This window comes from Aulonocara stuartgranti (genome assembly GCF_965226115.1).
Source record: "Aulonocara stuartgranti genome assembly, chromosome: 1".
Lineage (NCBI taxonomy): Eukaryota > Metazoa > Chordata > Actinopteri > Cichliformes > Cichlidae > Aulonocara > Aulonocara stuartgranti.
In genome coordinates, this window is record NC_138939.1 from 13,187,952 (window position 1) to 13,202,412 (window position 14,461).

Sequence of the window (14,461 nt, forward strand, 5' to 3'; positions counted from 1 at the left end):
CATCTAGGACTGACAATGTTTCACACAACTACACTGAAAATGGTTAAAAATGGCAACATTGCAGTTTACCACAAGAACAAGCTGTTAAATTAATGCAGCTCTGGCAACTTATGATCAGGGAATAGTTTGCATGTTATTTACAGATATTTATATATCTATCCCCTCCCCAACTAACGAAACATAAATGCATACATGGATATCTATGTGTCTCTGGATGGATGGATAGATAGAATTTTTTCAGTGGTCCGTACTAGTCCATGCTCCTAGATTCAAGATCTACAAACCAAAATAACGATACTGTGTGACAGGTCATAATGAAAATGCAGTATATACAGTATGATTAACTTAGTTGAAACACTGTGATGTAATTGGGGCGATCACGGCTCAAGAGTTGGGAGTTCGCCTTGTAATCGGAAGGTTGCCGGTTCGAGCCCCGGCTTGGACAGTCTCGGTCGTTGTGTCCTTGGGCAAGACACTTCACCCGTTGCCTACTGGTGGTGGTCAGAGGGCCTGGTGGCGCCAGTGTCCGGCAGCCTTGCCTCTGTCAGTGCGCCCCAGGGCGGCTGTGGCTATAATGTAGCTTGCCATCACCAGTGTGTGAATGGGTGGATGACTGGTTGTGTAAAGCGCTTTGGGGTCCTTAGGGACTAGAAAAGCGCTATACAAATACAGGCCATTTACCATTTGATTTGTGCTGGTTACAGGTTTAAAAGTGCTTTTGTCACACTGCAATCTATAGCACACTACCAGACACAAAGTACATATCCAGTGTCTGTTGGAAAAAATATAAAAAAAAAGTGTTCAAAAACCAAACTGGCACAAAGAGCATGAGGTTAAACTTAGAAAAACACTGGACCATGGAAGGAGAAACAAAAGAAAAAAAAACCCAAGACAACATACTGACTGATGGGTGACTGTTTAGAAAAAGGAGGGGATTGGTCCATGTGTAATCAATACAAGTGAGACAATCGGACAGACAGGAAGTAAAAAGTGAAACAAGACGCAAGAGAAATCAGGAAATAACCAAAAGGCAGTTACTAAAAACAAAGTCAAGAAGACTCACGCTGAACAGTAGACACTAACAGATAGATGAGACGGAGGGAGGAACATGCAGGAACAAGAAGAAATAAACTTCAAACAGGAACTGAAGTGCAATAAAAAACAACAGCAACAACAAAAAAACAGGAACAGGAGAGCGATCCCAGGATTGCAGCAATCCAAACAGACACCAGAGACTCCACTAAAAGCTAAGCAGTAACTAGAATTAAAATAAAAGATTAACAATAAAAACTCAAAATTACAATTATACAATCAAACCCTGGATAGAAAAGTCAGTAATAAAAAGCGTTTTTTGTTTGCGTAACATTTAAAAAATACAGTTCAGAATTAAAAATAACAAATATGATATAGGAATTTGTTTTCATTTCGTCATTATAAGGCTGGTGGAAGTGAGAGCAAACCAAAATGGTAAAATTGAAATCTATGGTCATGAAATCAAAGCATCCACCTGAAAGATGCTAAAAGCCTCCCTAGAGCTGAGAGGCACTGCAGTCAGGTAAGAGCTCTCTGTTGGTGCAGTGCTCTCACAGAAAAATAGAGAGCTCTACCTCCAACACTTATTACAACACTGAAAGTTCCTGTGGTCTGGAAGCACCTGCTATACCCAGCTAGCATTATTTATACATTTGCACTACTCCACATTTTAACTAATATTCCTTAGGGAATTTACTCATATGCACATTGTAGTATATTTACTCGTTTAGCTTGAAGTGTTTAAGAAAATATGAGCTGCTAGAGTTTGTTTATCCATCGTGTGTATATCTCAGGGTTGTACTTTACCCGGGTACTCTGCTGAATGCAGATGTGTTACTATTTCTTCAAAACATGTTTTCTGCCTGCCACAGGTACTCACAGGTTTGCTTTTTAAAATTGCTTTTTGATATAATAAATCAATTTCTCCTTTATAGGGTTTCAATAAAGAAATGTAACCAGTGCTACGTCTGTATTTACAACTCCTAAAAAATATTATAAATAAGCAGTAATTTTGTACATCAGCAACCAGTAATAGCATAAGCCAAAGTGCAAATTTCTCCTTCTGTTTGTCCTGCTATTTCTTGCTTTAGACTCCGACAGCATCGGTCTTTTTCCCTGTAACAGTGTCTTCAAAACAGCAGACAGGGTGATAATGTGTCAGGTAGAGCAGCACAGAGAGCTGCTCTTTATCGTGTGTCAGGGGGTTTGTAGATTTATGCATTTTCACTCCTTCCTCTTTTACTTGGGGTCATGTTTGTTTTAAACCTGCTCAAACAACATGAATGGTAATATAAAAACAGCTAACCACATAGAAAGAAAGCCAATTAACAGGAAGATGAAAAGAGTGACACCACAAAGGAAGGAAAAACTTGTGAGGGATGAAAAAAAAAAATCAAAAGACAAATAGAAAGAGACTGATAATGTTTCCTCTGTATGCACGTCAGTCTCCGTGTCCATGAGTGGCCTTAAAGTAAGCGATATAGACAGCAAGTCATTTGAAAAGCTATCAGAAATGTTTCAAATCTCCTTGGAGAAAATGCAATAGAAAATAGAAAATGCATAATGGAACAAGATGTATCTAATCGTGCCAACAGTTAAGCAGGAGCACCTAGATTGCTTCTCTTATCCTACAGCTCCCTACCTCTCTATCCCACTCATCCCTTCCATTCCCTGCCTTTTTAATCTTGCTGAGTGATTTTGAAATGCTGATTTGGATGTCGGGCATCAGCTTGAGGTGAGGCCTTCACTTTTATCTGACCTCTCCATCCCCCGTAGGTCTCTAGTGGGTGTAATACATCTTAATAGATCAGCTTGGATGGTACTGAATTATTGCCAAAAACTGCCTGTGTGGATGTTTTTAAATAGGAGCAGTAGTCTAATGGACTCACTACGTTTCCATGGGAAGTTATTATAGTCTGTCGAACCACCCTGCAGCTCCGAAACAAAATTTCTACAATAAATAAGCAATATTGTCTCTTTTTCAGCGCTGCGGTCCTTATTTAAAAGCTTTCAGCGTGATATACTGTAAATGTTGTTGTCAAAACCATATTTCTCAGAGATTATATCAAAATACAAGGTAGGCCGCAGAAAGATTAAACTAGAACCCCCAATTGCTTTGTGAGAACCACTATCTCATATAAACAGCCTTTGTCTGTGCTTTTTACAGGCAGCTTTTGAGAGATTTGTAGGTCAACTGGCTTTTGGCAATTGCAATTATTGGAAATGGATTTTTTTAAGCAGTAATAACCAGTGTACTGACTGGACTGGTAGATAGGAAACAAGCAGCAGAAAGAATAAACAGCTAGAGGCAATGATCTATTTACAGCTTACTTCTGAAAAACAGCAGACACAAACAGTATGTATAGTGTACACATGGTAAAAGTTGCATGCTTAGTGACAGAAAATGCACCAGTGACCCAGTTACTCTTATCTGGTTGCTCCTGAAAACAATTGATATGGTAAATAAAATAATATTATGCTTTTCTACCATATCAATCCAGAAACCGAATGATCTGATCATTTCTCGATGGGACCTGCATTCTCATTGTTTATTACCACATTACCACTGACAATAGTTTAATGGATCACACACATTTACATTTATCTTACAGTAGTTGGCATACAGCAGAGTAGTGCTGTCTGATCAGTTTTGCGGCATTTGGCTGAATCTGAGCAGAGAGTAGCCCTGTACACTTCAGAATTCACCCTGCTACTTCATCCTGCAGGCACATCATCTGTAAACACTAGTGTGCCTGGTTCCACTGGCGGGCATACATGCCCATGCCATAACATTGCCGCCATCATGTTTGACAGATTATATGGATATGGTATGCTTTGGATCATGAGCTGTTTCTCACCCTCGCCTTTTAGATGTTTTCTGTCAGGTCTGGGCTTTTCGTTCTGGAGTGCAACCGTTGGTTTGCACTTTTTTGTAAACCATCCATATTTACATTCACAGAGGTGTCTCTTGATTGTACCCCTTTACACTGAAACACCCACCTCATTAAGAGTGTTCTTGACTTGGCTAGATGTTGCAAAGTTGTTTTTCTTAACCATGAAAATAATAAATAATTTCCTTTAGTGTTGCTGAGCTGGTAAGTGCATCCAGGCTTTCAAACAATATAGGCCAGTTTCTTGATTTGGCCACTTTAAAGTTTCTCTGATAGGTTTATTTTGTTTTTCTCAGCTTAATCTAGACCGTCCTCTCTCTCTTCCTCTTGCAACAGCAGGCATTTAGGTCAAAGTACAATTTTCAGGTATCGGTACTTGAGTATTTTTTTCCTGTCTCCGTTTTACTTTTACTCCCTACATACATACTTTAAACAAGTATCGGTCCTTTATACTCCCTACATTTTAAAACAGGCTCGTTACTTTTGGTTTGATGCATTTGCATTGAGTTATTATTTCGTCACTGCGAGCCTTAAAACATCAAACCGATCTGAACCTAAACAGAAACACATGAATGGCAGTGCTGTTCATTTATAAATAACAAGATGTTGCACAAAACGAGATGACATGTGCCAAAGTCAGGGTTTTCTAGTTGTTGTTTTTGTCACAATACCGGAACAAATGCAGGTGTCCCAAAGTTGTGGTACTTCAGTACATCCAGCTAGTGCTACAAGAGAGGACTTTGGCAGGTCATTTCAAACACAACATTTCGATCTGCTCAACAAACATCAGCAAACACACACTGTTTGTGTGCAGTTTGTCGCACCATGTGTTGCTAGCTAAAGGTCCAGCTGCTGTATTTCACAGGGAGAGAGAAGAAAGAGCTAACTTGACTCAGAGATGGAGAAAGGCAAGAAAGACAGGACAGGAGAGGTGGATTAAAAGGTAACTTTATAGTATCCAATATGAAGACAGTTTGCCTGTAAATGTATATATTTTCCCATTTACAGGCAAAGTCACCCTCTACAATGCAGGCAACAGAAAATAGAGAAACATTTTCCTTCCTTTGCTTCAGATTCAAGCTGAGTATAATAAGAATAAAAAAAGCTAAAGTTTGTATTCCCATCTACTGATATTATTTTATCATTATGTTAATATAGGCCTCTACTAAAAATTAATACTAAAAATTACAATGAGGAACAATAAATAACAAATTCAAGACTCACATTCATCTTTTAGACATTAGGATGGCTTCAAGTGTCATGAAATATCAAGGGAATAGGCCTCACCTGGCTTCAGAACTGCTTGTCAGTCAACTGTCCAATTATTTCTGAGCCACTGAAAATGGGAGATTGTCTATAAAAATGGGTGTAATTCCTGATACATTTTTTGTAATGTCCTTTAAAGCTGAAAGCCTGCACTTCAATCACATTGATTGTTGGTGGTGTACTTAGGGAAAATATGTGTTTTTGTCTAGCAGTTATAGACTTAACTGTGCTTTGGGGCATGCTGTTGCAGTTTTTGGACAAACATTAGGATAGCCTTCTGATTTTTATTTTAATAGCATATGCATCTATATAGCTGAAGTGCTATATTATCTACAAAAGTGACTTGTGCACACAGAGATGACTGATAGTGATAAACTAGCATCTGTTAGGATGCTAATTAGAATATAAGAGGATTGCACGTTTTATGTGATGAAGATTAATTGATTAAGTAAGCTTTAATTTTTAAGAGGCAAAATTGGTGACGTTTCTGTGCTGCTGGAAAGACATTATTCAAATGACTGAAAGGACTGGGTTTTGTTTAAATGCACGGTAACTGTTAGTCTGCAAGTGGCCTAAGGGTTCTTGCTGTAAACAACAAACAGTATAAATCTCTGCTTTTCTGGAATTTCTGAGGAATTTCATCTTCATTGACTGATTCTGAAGCTAAACCAATGCCAGCATTCAGTGGTTGTAGGAAGGTAGCAAGGTGTATATAAGGATGTGGAGCAGTCTGACATGGTAGATGGACGTAAACAGAGTTTGCATTCCATTATAAGGTTGCAACGAAGGTTATTACATTATTATTAAAGACTAAAAATTATTCTCACCAACAATACCTTAATTAATTTTAATCACAGTCTTTACCTAATATTAATCATTCTTAGGTTGCCATTAATGGATAACACATGGCACTCAATGCGAAATAACCTTGTAATCTGAGATTTAGTAAACTTGTCTAATGATTGGCAGCTTGGTAGCTCACCTTTTCTGCATGATACTCCCATCCCATTTCTATCTTTCATCAGATTTTACTAAAGCCAAAACTGCTTAGTCACAAGCTTTTTCTGATGGATAAGACATGCAAATCAGTTTTGATTCAGAGCGTCTGATGGGTATTATATTGAAGATTGCATTGGTTTTTGTCATATATAGATTTCAAAATATTTTTCAAATTCAATTCATTTTATTTCTTTTGTCCAAATCAAAAATTTCCGAGACCTTAAATGAAGTTTTCATTTTGTGGGTGTTTGCACCATTGGCCTGTGTCTGTGAAACCTCATTGACAACAGCAGTATATAGCACATAAAGGCAGAATCAGACACATTGTTTAGGCTGGGTGGTTACAGTCACGTCCTTTTCAGAATCATATTATTTGCTCCAGGATGTGGAACCACCCTTAAACAGCGGGGTTTACACTCTTTATTGTCAGCCGCAGTGTGGATTCAGTTGTTTAAAATCTGTGGCAATAACAGTAATCTGGGTGGCTCTGACTGCTAGTCGAGGGTGAGCTGCGATAACGTCTTTCTCCTTCCCTCTTGCTGCGCTCTTCTCTCCTAATCTCCTCCATGCTGTCTGGCTGGCGGTTAAGTGGTGGTTTCTCTTTTCGTTTGAGGTCCCTACAGGGCTTGGCAGCAGAGGCAATGGACCCTACAAAGAAATGGTGTGGAAATTGCTTTGTGCTTTTCTCCAGCCATCGCAAGCTGTGCAATTTACACCTGGGCGTCTCCTACCTTCCACTTGACACAGGGTGAGAATACTGCATTTACAAAAAGATGAGACATGGAGCCATGAACAAAAATAGAGAGGGGAAGGGAAAAAGAAGACATCATACCTGTAAAAGAGTGAAACGATAGCGTATCTGACTGGAAAAGAGAAGATATCAGATGGAAAGACAGGACATAAGTAAAAATATTGTGTAAATCACAGAGAATAAAGAGAAAAGACAGTTCTTTTCTAAGCCTTTTAGTTGTAACTATTGTATTTTCAAGGAAGGAAAATCTCTCTTTCCACATTTGCATTTGTGCATATGGCTGTTACTTCATTTACAAGATTTTCTCCCGTCCTTTTCATTTCCCCAGACGCACAATTGTTGTTTTTCCCCGAGTGCGAAACGACCTCAGTAATGTTTCCCAAACAGTCTGTTGCCAGCACAGAATCCCTGGACAGTGAGTGAGAAAAAACGAAAAAAACAAAAAACACCTGTCACTTATCATAAGTCATTTTTTGTGGGTCATTTTATTTTCCAGCGTGGATTCATGGGGTACATTATCACTGCCAAGGGACCCACAAAATCAGCCTTCACATTAACTCTTCATGAAGCAGACCCAGGATTTGTCTCCTAAGGAATGCTGCGTCACCTTCCAGCTGTGCCTGTTTTCTGTCATTTTCTCTATAATGTTTTTCTCCTTGTCAACTGATCATTTTAATTAGTGTAATGGGCTTGTGGTGCATTACACCATTTCACTTACACATGCAATGCAACATGTCTTTGGACAGCTTACATTATACTCTCTGTAGTATTTAAATAAATAAATCGGGCTACACACCATTAGACAGTTGGTTCTGCTCTTCCTGATGCCATGGCTGGCTTTAAAGGTCAGAGCTGTTTTCCTGATCTGCTTCAGGTGCTGTGTCTGAGGATTGCTGCAGACTGGACAGGGTGCAAAGCAGCAGTCAAACTATTCTGCCTTTTCACATACGAAAGCTGCTCACTCCTCTATATTTCAAGCTGTTAAAGTGAAACTTTATGGTGATAGTATGTCTTATCAAATTGTACTTCTTCTTCTTTGAGAGCGCAGTCACTAAAACTGGCTTCAGCCTTATTAAAGCCTATTAAACATTACTGCAAGGTAAAAAACAAAAACAAAAAAGAAAGTATACTTAGATAAGTATTTAGACAATATTTCTGGAATTTCACCTCTGTCAGTACCACAGTGGATTTTAAATCAAAGAGCAGATTTTCAGCTTTAATTCCATATGTATGGACGTGTTCATGTATATGTGTACGTATATGTATGCATATGTGTATTTAGTGAGTGTGGTGTATGTGTGCATGTACATGTCTATACTTATAGATACTTATAGATATCTATTACTTACATAGTAATAGTAGCAGTAGAATAGTTTAAATTTATTACTTGCATATTTCCATAACCCTCTATCCATAACACATTCAGGGTATTTGTGTATATATTGCATTGTATTATATATTGTGTTATCTTATTTATTTGTATTTCTTGACTTTATATTCTGGTATACTCTTTGTATTCTTCTGCTATCTGTACCTGAGCTGTCGTAACGCACAAATTTCTCAGTCATAAGATCAATAAAGTCTTATCTTATCTTATCTTATCTTATCTTATCTTATCTTATCTTATCTTGTCTTGTCTTGTCTTAATTCAAGTGTTTAGGAATTTAGGAATTAGAGCTAACTTTATGTATGTAGTCCTCAATTCCAGGATTTTAAAAATCTCTCTCTCTCTTCGGATCTCATATTGAAAGCTCCAGAGAACAACTACCTAATGCAGTTTCCAGATGAACTCTATCTTTTGCTTTTGCTTACAGGGGCATCCACACAGAAACCGATGTGCTTGTCATGCATCGCTCTGGGGCTGAAATTTGTTTGCTAGCAGACTCTCCTTGATCTGGATTCCTAGGTAGGCTACTAACTAATTTACTACCTTGTCATATGTCAATTAGTGTTATCCTTTCCTCTCATTGGTAGTCACTTCAACCTCTTGCCTCAAAGCTGAGAAAAGTTTAATTTGAAACCCACAAACTTTGTGTTTTCAGCAGCTTGTCAGTGAATGTTATTGTCAATCTGTGGTCTCTAGTCACCACTTTACTCCAGATTACTCCCTATGTGGATGCCATTAATCTTTTAATGGATAATTAGAGAACAGAAACTGTGGCAGGGATCGTGAAACAGCCATGTACCAAAACTACTAAACATTAATGCAAAACTTTAGTTAAAACTCCTGAATTAAAGCTGAATGTCTGCACTTACAGTAAATGATCATTTTCTAAATGCTTATGAACCTGACTGCACACCCTATAGAAATACTTAACACACACATAAAAGTATAATTTTACAGAAATGGTTGATATAGAACCTCGAAATTAAACAACTTTTATAACAGTAAGTTAAGCTTCAACTCCGGCTCTCCAATAACCCAGGAATATAAAACTGTGCTCTGGTGAGATAAGGAACTACTTTTCTTTTTGTACACCATCCTGAGGCGGATTTTAATGTCACTCCCCCTCCCGCAATTTAATATCAGCCGTCCAGATTTTAGTTATCAGAAAGCAATGGATGACCTTTCTTATATTTTGTAATAAAATGATAATTCAGCAGAGTCTTAGTGTGGGTTTGTCCATTCAGCCACGACACTCAAATCCTAATCAGTTAAACAGATGCAATTCGTGTTTATCTCCTAGGTAAGCATCGTGTATTCATGTGTGTTTCAAACACGATACAGAGGATGGCTGTGTGTGTGTGTGTGTGTGTGTGTGTGTGTGTGTGTGTGTGTGTGAGGGGCATCAGAATTGGAGGTAAATGGATGCACCATGATTGGCCGTGATGTTTATTCATAATCAAAAAGATATGAGGCAAATGTAGAGCGCAGCAGGATATCAGATTCAAAATCTGAGTGGAATAGTAATGACCAGAGCATAGCATGCAAATTTCTGAAAGTTTTATATGTATATATATTGGTATACAAAAACAAGTTGTAGCCTTTCAGTCCGAATCACTGAGAAAGAAGTGTGAATATTTTTAGCTGCTTCAATAGACATTAAAAAGAAAATAAAACACAGCAGATGAGGGACGCGCAGAAAGACAAATGGAAAAAGAGGGAGAGTCTTAACTGAGAAGCAAAGTCAACATCATCATTTAAGAGAGAGGGAGGAGATGTGAGAGAAACTGAGCAGCAGCACATGGATAAATAAAATCACTGAAAGGCAGAAAGGGAAAAGCCTCACAGCAAAGACCTCCTGGAAGAAAAGCAAGACAGGGAGGAGCAGAACATCTTTGTGAGGATAAAAGAAAAAGCGTAATCGCCCAGTTGTTTCTTTTTCTCCCACAGGCCCCTTAGAAAACAACTGGCGCTTTAAGCTTAGACAGATAGCAGACAGAAGGATGACGGTTAGAGAAGTGGAGAATACCACAGAGAGTTGGGAGTCTGGCACACACACACACACACACACACGCACACACACACATTCCTACCCATGCAAAACACGCACAGAGACAAACATGCATTCCCACACACTTGCAAACACACACAGAGATCCGCGCACACATCCCAAACAGCAAACACACACATTTCCTGTTGGTACAAAGGCGCCGACAATCATAGTCTACAAATGCCCACACATGCACACACAGTCTCTCTCCTTTCTCTTCCTTCCCAGTCCCCGTGGAGCTGTGATGATGGAGATGGAGAGCAGTGTGTATTGACTGTGACTGTGACACAAAGCTGTATCCAACACATGAACCTCAGAGGAAAAAGGTTCTGCTTCAAAAGCAAGACCTCCAGTCTGCTACTTCAATGCTCCCTTATAAAATTTTGTGAAGTAAGCAAACACTGAAATGAAACTTCTACACTTTGGACAGAAACATAGTGCAGATTCAATCAATCAGAATACACAAGAATAACAACGATATCACTAGTCAGTTTTCTTTGTGTTTGTATTCTGACAAGCAAAACTGCTTCTTTTCCAGTATAAGAGACGATAAGCAAATAGAACATTAACATTTTTTTCACGTAATAATGTGAAGAGTTACATAATCTCATGGTGTTAAAATGTTACTGGGTATCTTGCAGGCTCTGCATATTTGCATTTCAGGACATCGTGCTGATTTCACAGCCAGGCTCGCTGTCTGTCATTATGATTGTCCATCTGTCTTTCCACCCACATGTCTGTCACTATGTTGGGCAAAGTTTCTAACAAGCGAATACATAAATTTTCATGCATCTTTTTTTAAATTTTGAAGAGAAATAAAAGCTAGAATAAACCACTTTGATGACTTAAATCCAACTTTACTCGTATGAAGGCTTAAGCTGTGAGTTTTTAGCCACATTTCATTGCCCACAGGCCATTTTTTCTCCAGTATATTATGCACTTTTTCAGCCATGATGGCCTTTTGCTGCCCTAGCAACTCCTACCACTTGGTTAGGATGCCTGCACAGTGGGTGGCGAAAGTGGGGGGCATCGTAAGAATCCTCTGTGGGTAATGACATTCTTCTCAAGGTCTGCATACACTGCTGAGAAGATGAGGCCGGCAACTTCATGTGTGACAGAGAGGGCACATGTCTCTCCACTCCCTGCGGGCCAACAATTTGACCAGGCATCCTTAAAATGGACTGAAGATCTTTAAAGTTCAAAGCATTTATTGTTGCAATTATTTGAGAATCTTGTGCATGTTAGTCTTATCATACTTTCTCTTAAATGGCAGAATTTCCTTTTAAAATTCATAGTCATTTTTGAAATAGCATGCACTCAGCTATGCAAGGTGATCAAAGGCGAAGGAAATAGTGGACTCCGGGGGATTTCTTTTATAGTTAAAGTTGTTTATGGCTGTTGATTGATTTCCTTGAGGAATGCACCTAATCAAGACCAGAGTTCCTTTTAACAACTGATCAAAGTAAACAAAATCCATTTGTCTGTTTAGCTGTCTTCTTCCAGTTTTGCCAGTAAACTGTAGCAGAGGTATTAAGCTGCATTAGGTTATTGTAAATCTTTGTAAACAGTTCTGATCTAACGCGTTCTAAACAAAAGGAGCCAGTAAAATGCAATGAATATGCTTTCAGTGACATTAATGTTCTTAATATATACTGCACAGTGAGACAGCGGTGCACTGAGCAGAGCAGAGGTAATTGAAACCTCAATTTTGTTGAGCTTTTATCTAACTTGTTCAAATCTTTGTGGCCATAGCAAATTCAGTTCTCAGGTGAGTAATTAAGTAACGTGCTGCATTACTTTAGTAGTAGCAAGTAATGTGTGATGCATTACTTTTCTTGAGTCACGATCCCAATATTGGCGAGTCTCTTAAATGTCTGACTGCTTCTTTATCTAGCACTGGTCAGGCCAAGAGCTCAGTTACAGCTCCCATGACATGAAAAGCATGACAATAAAGAAACAGCTTGCATTGCAGTGTAGGCGTTTACCAGACTGTAGTCACAGACATTTCCTAATTCTGTCCTTACTGCTCATAGTGCAGTAAATTTGCATCTTTGTCACCTGAGTAAAACCAAAACTTCACAGTGCTGTAGCTAGTTATTTATCTTTAAGACGTGAACCTCACTGTTCAGATGAGAGGGAAAGGGAAGGATATCCTGTTCACAAGCAGTAAATTGATATGAATGACAACAATTGCAAAGAAAAACAGACGCATTAACACATCAGTCAGCAGGTGTTCAGTCACATTTTTACAGCTCTGGCAGCATTTCAAACCTCTCCTGTTGCACCAGAAATTGTTTTACTGACAGATGTTCCACATAATCACTGCATTTAGCACTCCTGTTCTGAGATGCAACACTGTAATGATACAGTTGCTGACAGAGGAAAACCTCTCAAATATAGATGTGGTTTTTATAGCACTAGCCATCCTATTAACCCTCCTCCAGAGTATAATTAAAATAAAAGAATACTAAAACATAATTCCCTGAAACAGCCGCTGAGCTGTTGAGCTGCACAAGGTTTCACTCTGTCCATCACAAAAGTCTCCTGTAGATCAATTTGATTTCTATTTAGGAGTCATCAGTGACATGGTTTTGTTATAATTGTCCTGAATTAAGATGGATTTATGTTGATATGTTTAACATGAACATAAATGTGTTTTTCGCTTCTTGGTGCTTTCTTTCTGTCTCTGTTATTTCCATTTTTTTATGGGTGGAAGACTTTGGGCATAATTATTTGTGTTCAAGTCTTCTTCTCCTTATTGAAATGAAGTAATAAGATTTTCCTAGTTCTGCTGACATAGAGTGATGGTAAACCTTAAAGCATAGTTGAACTTTTCTGGCCTTCTAGCGAACTATCTAATAGGTTTAGTTAACTAATATTAGATGACAGGTACTTATGTCTACTGATAATAGGGGAGGGGGCAACTCCAGGGCTTATAATACACAGACAGAAAGTCCCCGAGGACCACAGCACCTGGATTTAAAGCAACAACAAAAAATTGAATTACTTTAAAGTACTTTCAGAGTAACATTGAGGGAATTAAGTAAATATGAAAGTTATTCTTTTTATTCCCCAGGGTAAGAGTTGAGAGTTGGGTTAACAAGGGATCAGAACGGAGAGGAGGAATAGCAAGGATCCGCTCTAGCAATCTACCTTGTTGCTCCACCCATCCTCTAGTGCTGCTAATATTGCTGCAACTTCTCTGACTCCTACAATGAGGGGAAATCTTGTTTTTCTCTTGACCCTTGCCAGGAGACCACAGAGCAATCAGCTCTCAAACAGAGAATCACAATGTTGCACCCCAGCAGTGCACATGTTAACATGATCTTCTCTTTTTTTAGAGGAATCTCAATACACACAGCTCTATCACATGAAAATATTGCAGACGAAGATGTAAATTTTAGTTCCTTCTTCCTGCATTTTCAGTTCTCTCATAATTAGGTCTAATCCTCTTGCAGCCTTATAGTTAGTTAGGTAAGTAAGTGACCGATAAACATGCTAAAATTCAGTTTTTAACAAGTTAACAATATTAATTCTATATATGGATGCAGACATGCATTCAGCATCAAATGTGGATTTTACGTGGACGTTGATGTGTGGTCAGAGGTGTCCTTTCTTGTTTACTCCTGTACATTACACACATCTTTTCCATAGAGAAGGTTACTAAGTAGAAAGTAAATAGAGGAGAGCACATAATGTATATCAATACATTAATTTTCTTACACTCAATCAAACGAAAACTATAAAGGTTGACAGAAATGCAATGATTTAAGGTCACATCTCTTCTAAAATAGGAACGCTTTGTGACTTTGTGACAAGAAACACTTGGTTAGTTTCAAGTTAAACACACAGATTTTTGTGTAACAGTAGCAGCAGTTGCTGGACTCTTTCTAGATTCTTAAAGTTTATTGTTATCCAATAACCCCTGCTGCGTAATTTCACCAACAGCAAAGCAACAGATGCTATTATAGTGCTGGAAATCCAACTCTAATTTTTGAAAAACAGTGCAAATTTCAGAATACGGATGTCACAGTGCACTCTCTTTTGTGCCATTCAAACTCCACCAAAATAATGTCTCAGCGCTCAGC